The sequence below is a fragment of the Lepisma saccharinum genome, chromosome 26 (genome assembly GCF_977018435.1).
Source record: "Lepisma saccharinum chromosome 26, izLepSacc3.1, whole genome shotgun sequence".
NCBI lineage: Eukaryota > Metazoa > Arthropoda > Insecta > Zygentoma > Lepismatidae > Lepisma > Lepisma saccharinum.
This window is the reverse complement of record NC_139254.1, coordinates 4,573,199-4,590,580: the sequence shown is the minus strand read 5'-3', so window position 1 is coordinate 4,590,580 and position 17,382 is coordinate 4,573,199. Positions and strand designations below refer to the sequence as shown.

The window sequence follows — 17,382 nt, the reverse complement described above, 5'->3', positions numbered from 1 at the left end:
GTTGCATATCCTCTGGAGTTGTTGGCACATCCCGGTAGACAATGTCCTTCAGCTTTCCCCACAGGAAAAAGTCTAACGGTGCCAAATCTGGGGAACGAGCCGGCCATTTGACAGGCCTTCCACGTCCAATCCAACGATTTGGAAATGTATTTTCCACACATGCTGTAGCGCGTCTTGCACTGTGAGCTGGGCACCCGTCATGTTGGTACCACATTTCCCTCCTTGTCTGAAGTGGTATGTCCTCCAATAGTACAGGCAGTTCATGTTGTAAAAACTGTATGTATCGCTCAGCATTCAGTGTCCCTTGTATAAAAAAAGGGCCAATGAGATGTTCATCCACTAAACCACACCACACGTTCACACTCCATGGGCGCTGGCGTTCCACTTGGCGAAGCCAATGTGGATTTGTCACCGACCAATAGTGCATGTTCCTTAGGTTGACATTTCCATGATTGGTAAAAGTTGCCTCGTCAGTGAAGAGGATACGTGACAAATCGGGTGTGTCGTGTCGTAACATCCATGTGCAAAACCGAACACGGTCCACAAAATCATTCCCGTGAAGTTCCTGATGGAGGGAGATATGATATGGGTGAAACTTGTGTGTGTGCAGAATGCGCAATACACTTCGCTGACTCATCCCAGCATCCCTGGCAATTTCACGGGAGCTAACGTGCGGATTCACAGCAACAGCGCCGAGAACATTTGTTGCACCTGCCTCACCTGTAGTTGGCTTGTTCCGCACACGTGCTCGTGGTGTTACACTTCCGGTGTCTCTTAATTTAATAAATAACTTACCAAACAGACGTCGAGATGGCTGTCGTCTGTCCGGATATCTCTCTGCGTACACACGGTAGGCTTCTGAGGCATTCTTTCGGCATTCCCCATAAATCAGGATCATGTCCGCTTTTTCTATGTTTGTGAACACCATAATCTTCGCTCTTACCACTACGACTGCTTGCTATGAACTAACACGATCTCGTGGACCTGCTATCAAAACTTGCTCTGCGTAAAGGCAGTTCTGTCAGGCACCTGAGAAGTCTTACATGCCGTAGTACTGACGGTCAAGTGGGCCACTTCTTAGTTTGTTTACATATTTTCACATGGCCATATCTTCGTTCCTATGTGCAGTAGATGCATGAGACCAACGGCGTTGTGTTTCTGTGCGTGTGCTCTTTTATATTATGCATGTTATTGTATATCGTTCCATTTAAAAAATATATGACTTTGCTCCAGATGCCCCATTTGTCGATATTTTTCGACCCACCCCATACCTCCGATTTACGAGCCCCATTTGATATTATTGTTTCCCGCAAACCTCACATCGCTACTCTTTCTGGTTTCTTCGCTATTTCAGGTGGTACTTTTAGGTGCCTCACGCGGTATATATGGGAGCCTGAATTTTGTACCCCCCCCCCCCAAATGAAAAACGTTCCTGCGCCACTGCAAGAATGTGTCCTTTTCCGATCTTTGGGTCGGAATATTTTTTCTTACCACTGGCAAGGAGTAGGTTGTCAGATTTTTTCGTTCGTTTCTGTCTATGGTTACGCTGCGATAAATTAGTCGCACCAAAGCACATTCTTGGTTGCGCTTCATGTTAGCGGCACTAGGCTACGGCTAGCGCTTCCACTTAGCGATCTGTGGTTTTCCTTCTATTATCTCGATTGGCCTAGGAGGTGACGCTGTCTTTCCATAGTTAGATGCCCCTAAACATTTGTTTTGCATATCTTGGTTAGGCCGACATGCCCAAGAAAATGGGAAAGAGGGCAGGAAGAAGAGTACGAGAATTTATACTTGAAAGAAGGAGGAAAGAAAATACAACCTCCCGCCATAAGTCATGACCCGTTAGGTCTGAAACGCGATATATCAAGGAAGATGAATTTAAGCTGGTGCCAATAGAAGAATCATCATCGTCGCGACACATTTACGAGAACTGCAAACCAAGTAACAATGATGATCCAAGGAGCAAAGATAAGAAAGATCTTTCCGCATTAGGAAAGAAGGCTTAAATTGACATTGTTATTAAGGGATTTGTACATAGTAGGATTGGAAGAAGAAGGTTCCAGTAATCCAATTGTATAAAGTAGAAGAAACTTTTCATTAGCCAATTAGAAGAAGAAGCTTTTTCCCAAAATAGAAGAAAAGAAGGAGAAGCCTTTTCCCGAAATAGAAGGAAGAAAAGAAGAAGAAACCTTTTCCCAAAATAGAAGGAAGAAAACAAAAAGATGATTTCCTTTCAATAATATATATATAAGAAGAATATGACTGATGTAATTTTTGAATGAATATATATATTTCATTGTACATACAAGCTTCGCTCTATATTTTTCTCTGTATTGTGTACAGTTTTCAGAATATAGATCTGCATTTAACTATATCCTCTTGGCTATAAAACGCTTTCTTATTTGGAATTCTGGAATAAAGAACCTATCCCCTGAGACTAAGTTATTTCTATAGCAGTGGTAAATAACATTTACGTACCTTACCCTAAAATACCCGAAGAGGCGTAGCACGGGAAAGAAATAAGCGCGAAAGGAATAACAGCGAAACGAATTAATCGCGAAACCAACATTGAACACCGGAATAAGCGCGAACGGATTAGCAGCGAAATGAATTAAGTGTGAAACCAAAGTTGAACATAGGAATAACCTCGAAAGGAACAACCGCGAAACGGATTAACCGCGAAAATTTCACTTTCGCGTTTAATTCCTTTCTTGGTAGTTCTGGCGACCGGGTGAATCCACCGCTCTGAGAAATAAAGTTTTAAGCCTGTTTGATGTAGTCATGTTGTAATGTTTCAAAATCATTCTACAAATCTCCCTTTCTCCGGACCGGTCTCAGAGAATCACCACGATAATATCAAGTGATGGGACTGATTTGGTTCATTTTACTTTGCATTTCTGCCACTTGTGGCTAATTGCGAAGATGAGAATGAGTGGTGAAAAGATGAGAAGGATGAAGATAGTCCAGACGCCAGAGCCTCGTTAGTCTGTAAAATGGAGTCCAGAGTGTTCTATGCAAAAGTGAGGTTGACATTTGGATGTCTTGAGAAAGAGTCACCCCTTACACCCCTCAAGTGATACAGCGCAAAGAATAATAGTAACTGTATAATAGGTAACGCTGTGTTTAGGCGTCCGCAGGTTAATATAGCAAATAAAACAGCTTTTGGAAAATTCTTGTCTGTTTACATCTGGGCCTATTTCAGGAATGCTGTAGCATGATCATTAGCACCCACCTTAATCCGGCCCTGCTCATGACGTGGAAGATTGAACTAGAATCCCGTGGTGAGTCAACCACTCAACCCACTGGATTGAAGTTAAAGTTCAAGTCCTGATTCGAACGCCACTTTACTTCAAATAAAGTTTCAAAAGATCAGTTCCCCTCTGACAACCACCATGTGGAACCCAGTATATCCTCCCCTCAAACCTTTCCCACCAATAGCGTTCGTTTTAGGAACTGACAATACTTGTCAAGTCCACGTGGAGTATATTAGATATTGGCATTCAGTTTATATAGGGCTGGTTTTTCAATGTCCAGTTATTCTTTCTGTTAACTATCTGCCAGTTGGAGACAATCGCCACTCTTAACCAGCACCGGGTTTTTCAATGTGAAAGTAACTGGCAGTTAGCTAATCGTAACTTTGTACCCTAAAATGGTATGTTGGTAATGCTGAAGTGCGGAAAAATAGGGAATCGATCTGCGCGCCATCTATTAGTATAGTTTCAAACCGCGTCGATTGGCACTCAGCCTGGCTGTGAAATATAAAACTACAAGCGCGCCCCGTTCGAAAGCACGTTATTGCATAGGAAATGATTGAAACAATGGCTGCGTATATCCATTTTGTGTGCTTATGAAATAAATTAACGAAAGCAAGCACTACAGATTTGGCTTTCTTATCATAAAGGTAAATTCAATTTCAAGTTGGGGAAATGCTGTTATGAGGCGCAAGCGCAAAGACTTTCTTGCAGAAGAACTCGAAAGTAGAAACATTAATAATACCTGTCTGTTGATATAAATACTATTAATATGTATATACAGGGTGATTCTAAAGGTACAGTACAAACGAAAACCACAGATACCTCCCATGAAATAGAGACGAAAGTTCCCCTTCCACTTTGCCGAGGGATGCCTCCGTGAGGAGCTAGACAACGCCGAAAACGTGTGAAAATGAACTTCACACCTCTGTACAGCCAGTACCAGTGAAGATAGAAAGGCGGAACAAACGAAGTCAAAACGAACACCAAAGTCGCCCATCCGAAAAACACTAGGCGGCAGCTGCGCAACGCATGCGCATGGGGTTCCACAAAGGAAATAGGAGTGTCCCGCAAGACAAGTGAAGGGAAAGGGTAGCGATCGACAACGGTAGGGAGAAAGTAACAATTGCACAGCGGGAAACAAACACCATGACTGAAGCAGTGCAGTCGAGAAAAGTAGTGCGGGGTTGCAGAACCACGGGAGGACGACGTAGGATGTAAAAACACACCGAGAATGCAAGCAAAGTGCTCTTTGACACTCGACAGGCAACAGACGCGTACATGGTTCGGGGAGAAATGGCGGCGTTGGCGGTGCAGCGCAAGGGGAGTCCCCAAAACACAGTGGGGAGACACCGCAGCAAGAACAAAGCACGGTGCAACAAAAGAGAAAGAGGACAGGACGGGGAATGGTACCTGCCAAGGAGACAACAAATGCGGGACGAGGGATTCCCCGTAGCAGCACCGAGGGGGATGTCACACAGAGGTCGTGCGCCAGCAGGACAAACACAGCAACTACGGGCACAGGAGGTTATTGCTAATGAAAGGTGCACGTACAGATAGGACCACGTACCCCGTACTGACGTTGTAACAAACGTCGTGATGGGGCCCAATCAGCCTCTTAGAAATGAAGCCGGAGGCACATCGCTGGGTGGGAGCGGGCGAAAGGCTGCTGGAGTGTCGTACGGACCCCACCACTCCGTACGGTGGACGACACTAATGGACGAGGTCGGAATGTTTCCATACCGATCACCAGGTCCACCGTTCCCAGACCTGACGCGGCTGCTTGCTTCCGAGCGCAACCCCAGCCGAACAACTCGAGTCCCTCCTCGGCCGCAGCCTTCCGCTCCGAAACCAAGCGTGGCCTCACACCACCGCAGCCGCACACTGCCGCGTGGGTGTGAGACCGGGTCGAGCAAGGCTGGACAGATAAACTGCGTGGGACAATCGTGCAATGAAGCTATGTGGAGGTATGCACGTCTGTTCAACTGCTGGGTTACCCCACATTGGTGTACACAAACACCACACGATCGTACGTAGTGCTCCCCGTCGGCTCGAGCAAGACGGACGAAGTACGTGTTGTGGGTGAATGGGGCAAGAATGAAGGACGCTACATGTGTTCCACGATGACAAGGCCCCAGAGTACATGGCCCCACCTGACGGCAGTGGTCAGGTAGTGAAGAGCACAGGCACGGGTGGCTCAGGAACGTCAGCTGATTGTACCACAGCGCCGTGCGGACGTGTGGGCTGATTGGAAGTGCAGCGTCAGGGAGCGTGTCAGTGAAAGAGCCGGTGCGGTGGTGGTGTGCTTGACGTACGACAATTGAGTACGTTGTTTCGAAGCCGTTGTGACCAGTGTGTGTGTGTGTGCCACCTGTGCACTGCAGTACAGTATTCCATAAGTGGGACTATCCTCACCGTACCATGGAACGCTACACATTTGTAGAACTGAGGGACTTGCATTTTGTCTACGGCCTTGCAGATGGCAATGGCCGAGCAGCTGCACGCCTTTATCGCGGACGGTATCCGGAGAGGCGACAACCCGACAGCAGGTTGTTTTCGAACGTGCACCGTACCCTTGGTGAATCGGGTGTGTTACGTGCAGGCCATCATGTCGGTCACCCAAGACATGTGCGCACCGCGGCGGTCGAGGAGGACGTACTTGCTCGCGTGGACGACACACCGTCCACTAGCACCCGTAGCATTGCACGTGCAGTGGGAGTATCACAGTCGACAGTGTGGCGTGTCCTTCATGATGATCTGCTGTATCCCTATCATCCAAAGCGAGTCCACACGTTGCAAGCTCGGGATTACCCACGACGTGTGGAATTCTGTCAACGACTGTTGCAGTTTTGTACCGACGATCCCCGTTTTTTGCGCCATGTGCTTTTCACGGACGAGGCAACATTCACCCGTGAGGGCATCTTCAATTGCCGAAACAGCCATGTGTGGGATTATGAAAATCCACATGCAGCAGTCGAGGTGCACCATCAGACCCAGTTTGCAGTGAATATCTGGGCATGTATCATCGATAAACAGATTATTGGTCCATACCTGCTGCCACCACGTTTAAATGGCCGCCTCTATCGCACCTTTCTTGCATCAGTCCTTCCAGAGCTGCTAGAAGATGTACCCCTCAACGTGCGACATCGTATGTGGTTTCAATTGGATGGAGCGCCTGCACATTTTGATGGCACAGTGCGAACCCTTTTGCACCGTACCTACCCACAGCGCTGGATCGGCAGAGAGGGCCCCGTCCCCTGGCCCGCCCGTTCGCCTGACCTCACACCAATGGATTTCTTCTTGTGGGGCCATATGAAAACACTCGTCTACGAGACCCCGGTGCCTGATAAGGAAACATTGGTAGCGCGGATACTTGGAGCATCGGCCAAGGTACCATGTCAGGGATTTTTGACAGGGTTCGCCAGAATTTCCTGCGACGCTGCAATGTCTGCATTGAATGTGGTGGTCGTCAATTTGAGCAACTTTTGTAACAACGTCAGTCCGGAGTACGAGTACGTACTACGTACTATTCCTATCTGTAAGTGCACCTTTGCGTGGCAATAAACCTCCTGTGCCCGTAGTTGCTGTGTTTGTCCTGCTGGCGCACGACCTCTGTGTGACATCCCCTCGGTGCTGCTACGGGGAATCCCTCGACCCGCATTTGTTGTCTCCTTGACAGGTACCATTCCCCGTCCGGTCCTCTTTCTCTTTTGTTGAACCGTGCTTTGTTCTTGCTGCGGTGTCTCCCCACTGTGTTTGGGGACTCGCCACGCGCTGCATGTGTTTGTTTCCCGCTGTGCAATTGTTACTTCATGCTTCATAGCTTCTTTTCTCCCTACCGTTGTCGATCGCTACCCTTTCCCTTCACTTGTCTTGCGGGACACTCCTATTTCCTTTGTGGAACCCCATGCGCATGCGTTGCGCAGCTGCCGCCTAGTGTTTTTCGGATGGGCGACTTTGGTGTTCCTTTTGACTTCGTTTGTTCCGCCTTTCTATCTTCACTGGTACTGGCTGTACAGAGGTGTGAAGTTCATTTTCACACGTTTTCGGCGTTGTCTAGCTCCTCACGGAGGCATCCCTCGGCAAAGTGGAAGGGGAACTTTCGTCTCTATTTCATGGGAGGTATCTGTGGTTTTCGTTTGTACTATACCTTTAGAATCACCCTGTATTGTCCACTTGACTGCATGCCTTGTACAGTCACGGACACTTCTGAGTTGTAACAATCCCATTAATGTCCAATGGAATCGTTACAACCCAGAAGTTTCCGTGACTGTACATCTCTATACATGTTTGTTGAGCGAGAAAAGGTACGAGTAAAAATAATTTTAAAATTTACTGTAATAGTTCTCCGAGAAGATCATTCAACAATAAAGCCTAAATTGAAGGCAACACACGTAATAAATAATTGACAAAAAAAAAGGATCCGTGACCAGGACTCGAACTCGTGTTACAAAACAAGACGCGCTCCGAAATGTTGTGCCGCTAACCACTGCACCAAGTTACCGTTTTGAGATTGTCCGCCTGGTAGACTGGATATCCTGGTCATAAATTCTCCAACACAACCTCGCCAAGCGAATTTTAACAACTACGCTGCTTAATTTCCATATTTGTATGGAAATCGGAGTAAATTTCCCGCATCCGGAAAACGCCTGAAACTCGCTATTTATGTCACTCTCCATATTCCTACTTACGTATTCTACATTGAGAAACATTGCTGAAGGTGGAATTTCGCTTTTTTTTTTTCGTTTCTTTTTTCCTTCTGTAACACGCTAAATGGCGGTCACAGTTTCACTACCGTAGTCGGCATGCAGTGTTTCCACCCCACTGCACCTAAAAATACCTACGTAGCCCCACACACCATTCTCGCATAGCCCCACGAACCATTGACACATAGCCCCACAAACCATTTGCGGAGACGTACCTTCTTCAGTTACAAAAACACGTGTTTGGAAACACTGACCGGACTTGACCGGAATTACGTCATCACACACAGGCAACATCCGGCTGGAAGGAAATGGATGCAACAGCTTTCGTGCATCGGTCACACATTTATATCGAAGAATAGATGATTTACCGGCAAAATTCAATGAACGAAGCGAGAAAACACTTCCCCGAACTTCCACAAGTCCAAAGAAACTGTATTCGGTAAGTAATTTCTCCTGTAAATTTTACGAAATCCGTTTTCCGGATACGGAAAATTTACCGAAATCGGTAAGCTTAGCCAAATGAAATAAGTCTTCTATACCAATTTAACAGTTTTATGGATCATATCTTGTGTAATCTGACAATGAAGTTGCGAATGTGGAACTTCGATAGCTGCATGAGGCAGCCATGTTGCTTCGTAACTTCCAGTTAGGCTGGTAACTGCAAGAAGAAGCACCAGTAAAGATAATCGCCACCAGAGTTCCAGTTACGAGCTAATTGTACATTGAAAAACCACAATTTTAACAAACTTCCAATTACGTGCTAACATGAACCTTGACTGTATATCGAAAAATCGGCCCATAGAGATTTCATGACGTGAGGTTGCGGTTGTCAATGTCTTATTGCGTTGTGCTATTCTTTATATATACAATGTGTCACGTCGCAGTGAATGAATGAATGTCTAAACACTGCAGGTGAAAGCGACAACAGCGCTTCTCAGAAAAAACATGTGCTGACTCAAAACCAGATACGTGTTCTGCCTGCTTCCTCTCTAGCTAAGATACCAAACTGGCGTTCGAACCAGGACTTCAACTATACCGAACTGGCGTTCGAAGCAGGACTTATACCATACACATTTACTGGTTCGAATCCCACTTCACGCAGTTTCGGTGCACAAAACTAACTTTTTAAGTACATTGCAAGCAACGATTCTTGCCACACTCGCCAAGATTGCTCGATGAAGGCATCAACGCAAAGTCGTGACGGCACCGTAACGATAATATAATGTTTAAGGTTGCCCGTTGGAAACGAAGCGCCGAGAGGGAGAAGCATGTCACGTTCTTCCGGGAACATGTGTCGGCTCTCAGCAGCAGGAAAACTCCTCCAGAAAAACACATGTCTCGCCGGAGCTTAGATGGTCTTTTTTACCTAAGTCCCCCCACCGGGCGATCATTCCATTAGCGAGTGGGTTGGTTGAGGAATTAGAAGGCCCCCTCTCGTTCACAATGCACGTGCCGCTCTCAGACAGGCCATAAATTCAACGGAGGGAAATTCTTCAAAAGACGAAGTCTCCCCCGTTCCCCTCGAAGCTTAGGAAATGGCGTGGGGATCCAGTAGAGCTAATAGGGCGCTGTGCACTTGAATGTTGAAACCGCCTCTGTTTACAGCATTATCACATCTCTCTATCTTTTTCTGTAATTCTCCTACTTACGCTATCTCTCTTTATACTTCTCCCTCTTTCACTCTCTCTCTCTATAATTCTCCTTCTTTCGCCATCTATCTCTATATTTTCTCATTCTATCGCCTTCTCTCTATATAATTTTCCTTCTATCGCCTTCTCTCTATATAATTTTCCTTCTATCGCCTTCTCTCTATATAATTTTCCTTCATTGGCTTTCTCTCTATATAATTTTCCTTCTATCGCCTTCTCTCTATATAATTTTCCTTCTATCGCCTTCTCTCTACATAATTTTCCTTCTATCGCCTTCTCTCTACATAATTTTCCTTCTATCGCCTTCTCTCTATATAATTTTCCTTCTATCGCCTTCTCTCTATATAATTTTCCTTCTATCGCCTTCTCTCTACATAATTTTCCTTCTCTCGCCTTCTCTCTACATAATTTTCCTTCTATCGCCTTCTCTCTACATAATTTTCCTTCTATCGCCTTCTCTCTACATAATTTTCCTTCTATCGCCTTCTCTATATAATTTTCCTTCTATCGCCTTCTCTCTATATAATTTTCCATCTCTCGCCTTCTGTATACATAAATTTCCTTCTATCGCCTTCTCTCTACATAATTTTCCTTCTCTCGCCTTCTCTCTACATAATTCTCCTTCTCTCGCCTTCTCTATATAATTTTCCATCTATCGCCTTCTCTCTACATAATTTTCCTTCTCTCGCCTTCTATCTATATAATTTTCCTTCTCTCCCATTCTCTCTCTACAACTTTCCTTCTCTATATATAATTCTCCCTCTTTCGCTTTCTCTCTATAATTCTCCTTCTCTCGCTTTCTCTCTTAATTCTTCATCTATCGCTATCTTCCTATATAATTCTTCTTCTTCTTTCGCTTTCTTTCTATAATTGTACTTCTTTCGTCTTCTATCTCTCTAATTCCCTTATCGCATTCTCTATCTATAATTTTCCTTCTATAGCCTTCTCTCTATATAATTTTCCTTCTCTCACCTTCCCTCTATATAATTTTCCTTCTCTCGCTTTTTCTTTCTTCTTCTTTCGCTTTTTCTATATAATTCTTCTTCTGTCGCTTTCTTTCTCTACAATTCTCCTTCATTCATTCTCTCTATCGATCTTTTCAGATTTAAAAGTCATTGCATTCTCTGAATACTCTATATATCCAGGAAAACAATGAAGATTTTTTTATGTTCATCATCTCACCCTAAATTAGACATTATCTACATTTTTTTAACATATTTGTTATAAAATACTGTTTCAATTTCACTGTCGTATGTTTATCTCTGTCTTACATGTGCAATTTATTACTCAATACCTCTATTACATTACTACTATTCACAAGTATATGTATAAGCTGATTACAACTCTATAAATTCAAGTAATATATGAAATCAGTCATGTTTATAAGTATGTTGTAGATTGAAATGTCATATTTCTTAGTTAATTTAACATTGTTTACATAATTATCTGTTAACACTGTAACTGGGATGTGCCTGTGTGTTCGAAATAAATAAATAAATCCTCCTCCTTTCGCTTTCTCTCTCTATAATTCTCCATCTCTCGCTTTCTCTCTCCCTATAGATCTCCTCCTTTCGCTTCTTTGTCTATCATTCTCATCCTTTATTTTCTGCTTACTCTCTTTCCCTATATTATGCTCCTATCGATTTCTCTTTCTCCATTCTATTATTTCTCTTCTCTCTCCCTCTACCACACTATTCATCATCTTCTTGCTATCTCTCTCACCCTCTATCATACTCTTCCTTTATCTTCTCTATCACACACTTATCTTTTGGCGCTCTCTCTTTCTCTTTATACCTCTTCCATTGTCTCTCTCTCTTAGTGTCTTACACTCTCTCCATTGTTTCCCTCACTATATTTCATCATTTCTTTTTCTGTGAATATCTCTCATCCTTTTCTCTCTTTCCTTCTTCCACTATCTCTCTTACAGTTTTCTCCCTTTCATTTTTCTCTTCGATTATTTTATTGCCTGTATTTCCTATATCCATCATTTCTTCATGTCTTATCTCTCTCTCTCTCTCTCTTGGAGTTTTCCATTTCTTTGCTTGCCTTTATTTATTTCTTACTTACTCTGTATCTTCCTCCCTCCTTGTGTCCGTATACCCTTCTTCTATTGTCTATGTCTCTTACAATCTTCACCTCAAATATTCTATCTCTACAATTATTTCTTTCCCAATATTTTCTTCCATTCTCTCCTTCTCCCCTCCATTTTACTTTCTCTTGCAATATTTTCTTCCCAATATTTACTTCTCGTCTCTCCCCTCTATACACGTCCTATATTTTCCCATCTTTCCCTTTCTCCTGTCAGTCTTGAAGGCATCTAAATTGAGGCAGGAACTACCTCTCTCTGGCAGAAGGGCTTAATCACAGCGGTGGGGCTTAGAGCAACGTTCGTCAACCGCTCTGCCCCCGACATTTTCGTGGTGCGCCTCAATGAACCTCAAGGAAAAATAGAAGGGCTGGGAGGAACGAAAAGAAAGCTGATAGAGCTGTGCGTAAGGAACCAACAACTAAATTACCCAGGTCTTAGAGTGGACAGAAATACAATTTGCAACACCACAGATGGTTAACTTCCTTAGACACCTACTCACATGCAACCCATAGAAACAGCATTACTTATTAATCACTATATACAGGGTGTTTCCGTGAACTTGATTCAAACTTGCAGAGTGGGTGGAGACTGACCCAAGTACCAATATGTGGTAAGTAGAGGCACATATTTTTTGGTAAATAAAAAAAGCAACATTTCGGTACAAAAACTAAGTCAATTGCGCTGTCATAGCGGTGATGAAGCAGTATAAAATTATATTTTGGTTTTAAAAATGTGAATATAATCCCAAATTTGATTTAAAAACTGCACTTACTACACAAAAGAAACATATCCCTTCTAATAGCACATTTATGTCGTTACCAGAATATTAAGTTTATTCCTGTATAAAGAGGTCCATTTTTGCTTCTGAAATATTTACAGCAGAAGTAACCAATTTTCCGTGAATTGCATAATTCTCAGGATAATTCTGACTTCAGAAAGTGTCACGTCGGTAAATAAACTCTCCACTTCGTGTTTAAGAGTCTATTTCGGATTTTGCAGTCCATTTCGCATCATTTCGTGACAAAACAGGGTGGAAAAATGCATTAACATTACAATTTGTTATTTCACATTTCGTGTTTTCGTCAAAAACGAAAGCTACGAGCCAAAACTATGTTACGGTAATATTTCAAAATGGCGGCCCCCCAGCGTTGAAAACGTTGCAAGAAGCTCTGTCGCATCTGCTCTAACATCCCTGGAATCATTCTGTGGATATCACAGGCAGCAAGGATTCTTGCCAGGAGGGGATGCAATGGGTGTCCCTCGGGTCAGCACCCAATTGTCAACTGTTTGAGGAGGACCTGTTGGCAAGAAGCCTTGCTATATCGTCAAAACGACTTCAGAATGGATACGACGGAGCTTTTACAACAAGCCACTTCTTTCAGTTGTCCTACTCCACTGTCATATAAAGCCCGAAATAGTTTTGACTCAGAACTATGTATAAATGCTGATTACATTCTTGGTGACGTGCAGTTCAGATGACATCAACAGATGGAATGGCGCTAAACGAAATTTGAGGCAAATCATGAGCTTTAAATTTTCATTGGATATGGAACCCGGGACACCTTGATTACAAGACGGCCCCGTTACCATTACGCTATCAAAGATGTTCTTATATCAAGCGATTGACGAATGTAAATTCTTCGATAATAATATTACCACCTGGATTTCATTTTTACCTATTATGCAGTCATTTGCTTGTTGCAAATAATGTGCACGGAGCATATAATCAAGAATATTCAGATGACTTGATTGAGTTTTTTACGTCGCTTTTCTACCACTTTTGAATAATCGCGACGATGTACATGAATCGTGATAAAGGGACAATATCAAACATATATGGACGACACAACAGAGCCCTACAGGGATCCGGACACCATTGTCCTGTTAGTCAGAAAAATTCAGTCCAGTATTTGTGGAAAAGAGGTTGACGTTTGGGTATCATCATCGAAGGTTACCCTGTAGATTAATAATATAATAAGAGTATATTTAAGTACCAGATCTAATGCTCGGCTGTACAAATATATACACACACACGTAACAGGTAAAGCTACCCCGCACATTGTAAAATGTCGTGAAGGTAGTGTCACACAGACACTTGCGAAGTTGGTGATCAACACCACGCTCCGGCCGCCTTTACCGCACCACGGGTGCTCATTTATTAGGGTCCGAGTGAACCCCAGATCCGATCAATACGGGGACATTATTATTACAAGTGACGTCGTTACCACTACGCCATCGTAGAGACCAATAGCATCGTCATGTTGAACACAACATAACCTTTCAGCAACTTATTTCACTGGTTCGTGTACCTTGTGCAAAATACATGTGGATTAACGTGTGGCGCTTTTGCCATGAGTTCGACAAATATATATACGTATTCTTTATAAATGATGAGGAGTGGACAATTGTCAACAAAGCGAAATGTATGCAGCAATGAAAATAGACACCCTGACTAAAACATCCCTAGGTGACTGCTGAACGTAAATTGCGAAATAAGAGATTAGAAAGTTAATATAATTGATCGCAATGTGAGTAAAAGCATATCCAATATATATAAAGCCCCAATCCCACCACTCACTCACTCACTGACATAAATGTTCTCCATGAAGGAAGCCCCGGAGGCGAAAAACGCCCGATTACGACCCCCCATGAAATCGTCCCAAAAGTCCGAGAAAATTCAAAAATCGCTCAATCGGCCCTTCCTTAAGGGTGAAAATGCCCTTTTCTCACGTCCTTAGCAACCGTTGCCACGGGCATTTCTTTTGCACACATTGTTTCCTTCAATTCTTAATTGTCGAGATACATTATATTTCTCACAGATCAATAGCACACAGATGAATGAACTCCTGGCTTTGAAAAGGTGCCTGAAACAAGGGTGACATCTACATAATAAGGAGTTTCAGCCCATATTCAATTACGTATATATATTGGTAAACTCAATGCGAAAATATCTACATCGTGCTTGTTTTAACTAAATGTTTATGGTGTATAATGACATTCAATTCCTTAGAGCTTGCCGTGACTGTTGCTGTCCATGGAAACGGACGTTGCTAGGGAACTTAAAGAAAGTTTATTTTCACTCCGAAAAGTACTGTAAGGGAATTATGCTAGACTCTTCGAATTTCAAAATACGAGCATCAGAATTTATTACAGAGGCAATGTAGGAATTTCAGGAGAATGACGGAAAACAGTTATTATCCAATTACGTTCAAAAATGTGAAAATAACAAAATACGTAAATATTGCATTTTCAATTTAGTCGCTATTCAATTCGTTTATGCAAAACATCCAACTACTTATCTTGGAACGGTTATTACTTACTCAGATTATTATTATTAAGAAAATAGACAATAATAGTTTGAATATTTGTAATTTATTAGAGCCCAATACAACATGCAGACATTTTCAGTCATTAAGATCTATGAAGAACCCCATCTATAACATGATTGCGCCCACAACGTGGCCGAAGGTCACGCATGTGAGCGTACAAGACGTGGCCAAGGGCCACGTCGAAAGTACGCGAGTCTATATATAGGGGTATATACATATGTGTGTATATATGTATCTATGTTTGTTCCAGCATAACTCTCGAACGCCTGGAGGAATTTCAACCAAACTTGGTACACGTATCACTTGCAATATGGATAGAAATACTGTGGGGGTAAGACACCCCTGGTACACCTAGGGGTGAGGGTGGGAAGGGGTGACATGTAAAAATAATAAAAAACGTCCGATATTAGTGTGGAACCCATAGTTTTCGGGGTCGGTAAGATGAATAGTGACACTCCCAATGCCATTCAACTCCAAGTTCATTTCACGCTATACTTAGAATTCATTATTTTCCTGTCTAATAGAAGATTGGGATAAACAAATACCCGGGCAACGACGGTCAATCAGCTAGTTCTCTATAAATGAACAGGAGTGGACAATTGTCAACAAAGTGAAATGTATGCAGCAATAAAAAGACACATCCTGACTACAACTTTCCTAGAACATTGGTCTAGGTGGCTGCTGAAGGTAAATGAAGACAGGGGATATTAGAAAGTTAATATAATATGATGGCAATGTAATTAAAATCTTAATAAGTAATGAACATATTCTGAACCCTTACGGTGAAGCTTATGAACGTTAATTACAGATGGAAATAATCTAATTCCAATACTGAGGTGAACCATTACGGCAAATTAACGGTAAAAGTTAATATAATGAGGGCTGGTTATACAAATGTCCTAATTTGAATTTGTGCGTAACATTGAAAGTGCTTTTAACAAATACTTTCTGCTGACCAAGGCAATTTATTTAGATATAAAAACACTTAACATGTAACGTTTCAACCCTGTATCAGGGTCTTCCTCAGACGAAGAACTAAACTAAAATGAAGAAATACACACACAGAAAGATTACATACACATAGCAGGGTGACTAGCCACACAAACACAAATCATCTTGACAGTCCTTATCTTGGAAGATTTCTCCAAAGGAATTAAATACATATCGCTTCTTGACAGTTGACTAATGGGTCTACCACACTGACAGGTGATTGACAGGTCAAGATTAGCAAGAGTCTGGAACTACCTGTTTATTATTCCCCCACCCCTCCTGCCTTTTTGGATATGGATGAATACCTCCTCCCCTGGACTTCTTTCCTCTTTCCTCCTTCCTTTTTCTCACCCTTTCTACTTTCTCTAACACACTCTTCCATTTCTTGTTTATCTTGAGTCCTCCATTCCAATTCATGATGTATTCTCCTTTCTTCTCTATTTCCTTGGCCTCCTTCCATTTTCTCACTAGTTCTCTCTTCTCTTTTCCTATTCGCCTAGCCGAATCCCAATCTACTTCATGTACAGTTTCTCTAGTTTGTTTGAATATGACATTCCTGTCTCTTCAATCTCACATCATCCATGTGTTGCTTTTAAGTGTTTTTATATCTTAATAAACTGCCTTGGTCAGCAACTTAGTGTTTTTAATATGGAAAAAAGGCCACTGAAATATGAGGCTTGTAGATATAATGAGGTCATTACTACAGAGGCTGGCATATACAGTAGCTCTCTTTTCAATTTTTGCTCTGTGTGTGTGAGGTTACTGCAGAGGAATGGGTTACGCAGTGGGGAGACTTGTGTTCATGGTAAATATGCAGCACAGCGCTGTTGGACATTTTCACCCTTCTGTAATATGGATTTGCTTATCATGAATCAAGCTATGTATTCATACAAGTATGTTCTATTTATAATGAATAGCGAATTTTCCAGGATCTTGTAGTGAATGAATCACCCTGTAGATGCTAGTTAACGAGAGGTGAATCTTTTATATATATATAACGGGTGCTTCACTCGGGGCGGAACCCTGTATTTCGGTCATAACTCGGACACTAATAAAGATATTGCCACGAAATTTGGAGTGGACTTACCTCCGTTCATGCGAAGTCGGGTGACAGCATAAGAAGTGCTGGAAATGGCCACCATTGGCGTCCTCGACACGACAATCAAAACAGCAGCGTACCTGGACATCTTCAACTGCTTTGTGAACCAACTGGACGATGAAGAATTATCCATTGGTTATTTCCAGCAGGATGGAGCAACACCGCACACATCGCGCTCAAGCATGGCCGAAATCCCGTCTTTTTTCGGCGACCGCGTAATTTCCAGCGGACTTTGGCCACTGCGCTCGCCCGATCTCACGCCGCCTGAT

General features: G+C 42.8%; 1 protein-coding gene across 7 annotated transcripts in view; it reads right to left on the bottom strand.

Moving 5' to 3' along the window:
- Window positions 1-17,382, bottom strand: part of Stacl (SH3 and cysteine-rich domain-containing protein) — a 908,463-nt gene that overhangs the window by 847,616 nt on the left and 43,465 nt on the right. The gene's annotated exons all lie outside the window — the stretch shown is intronic.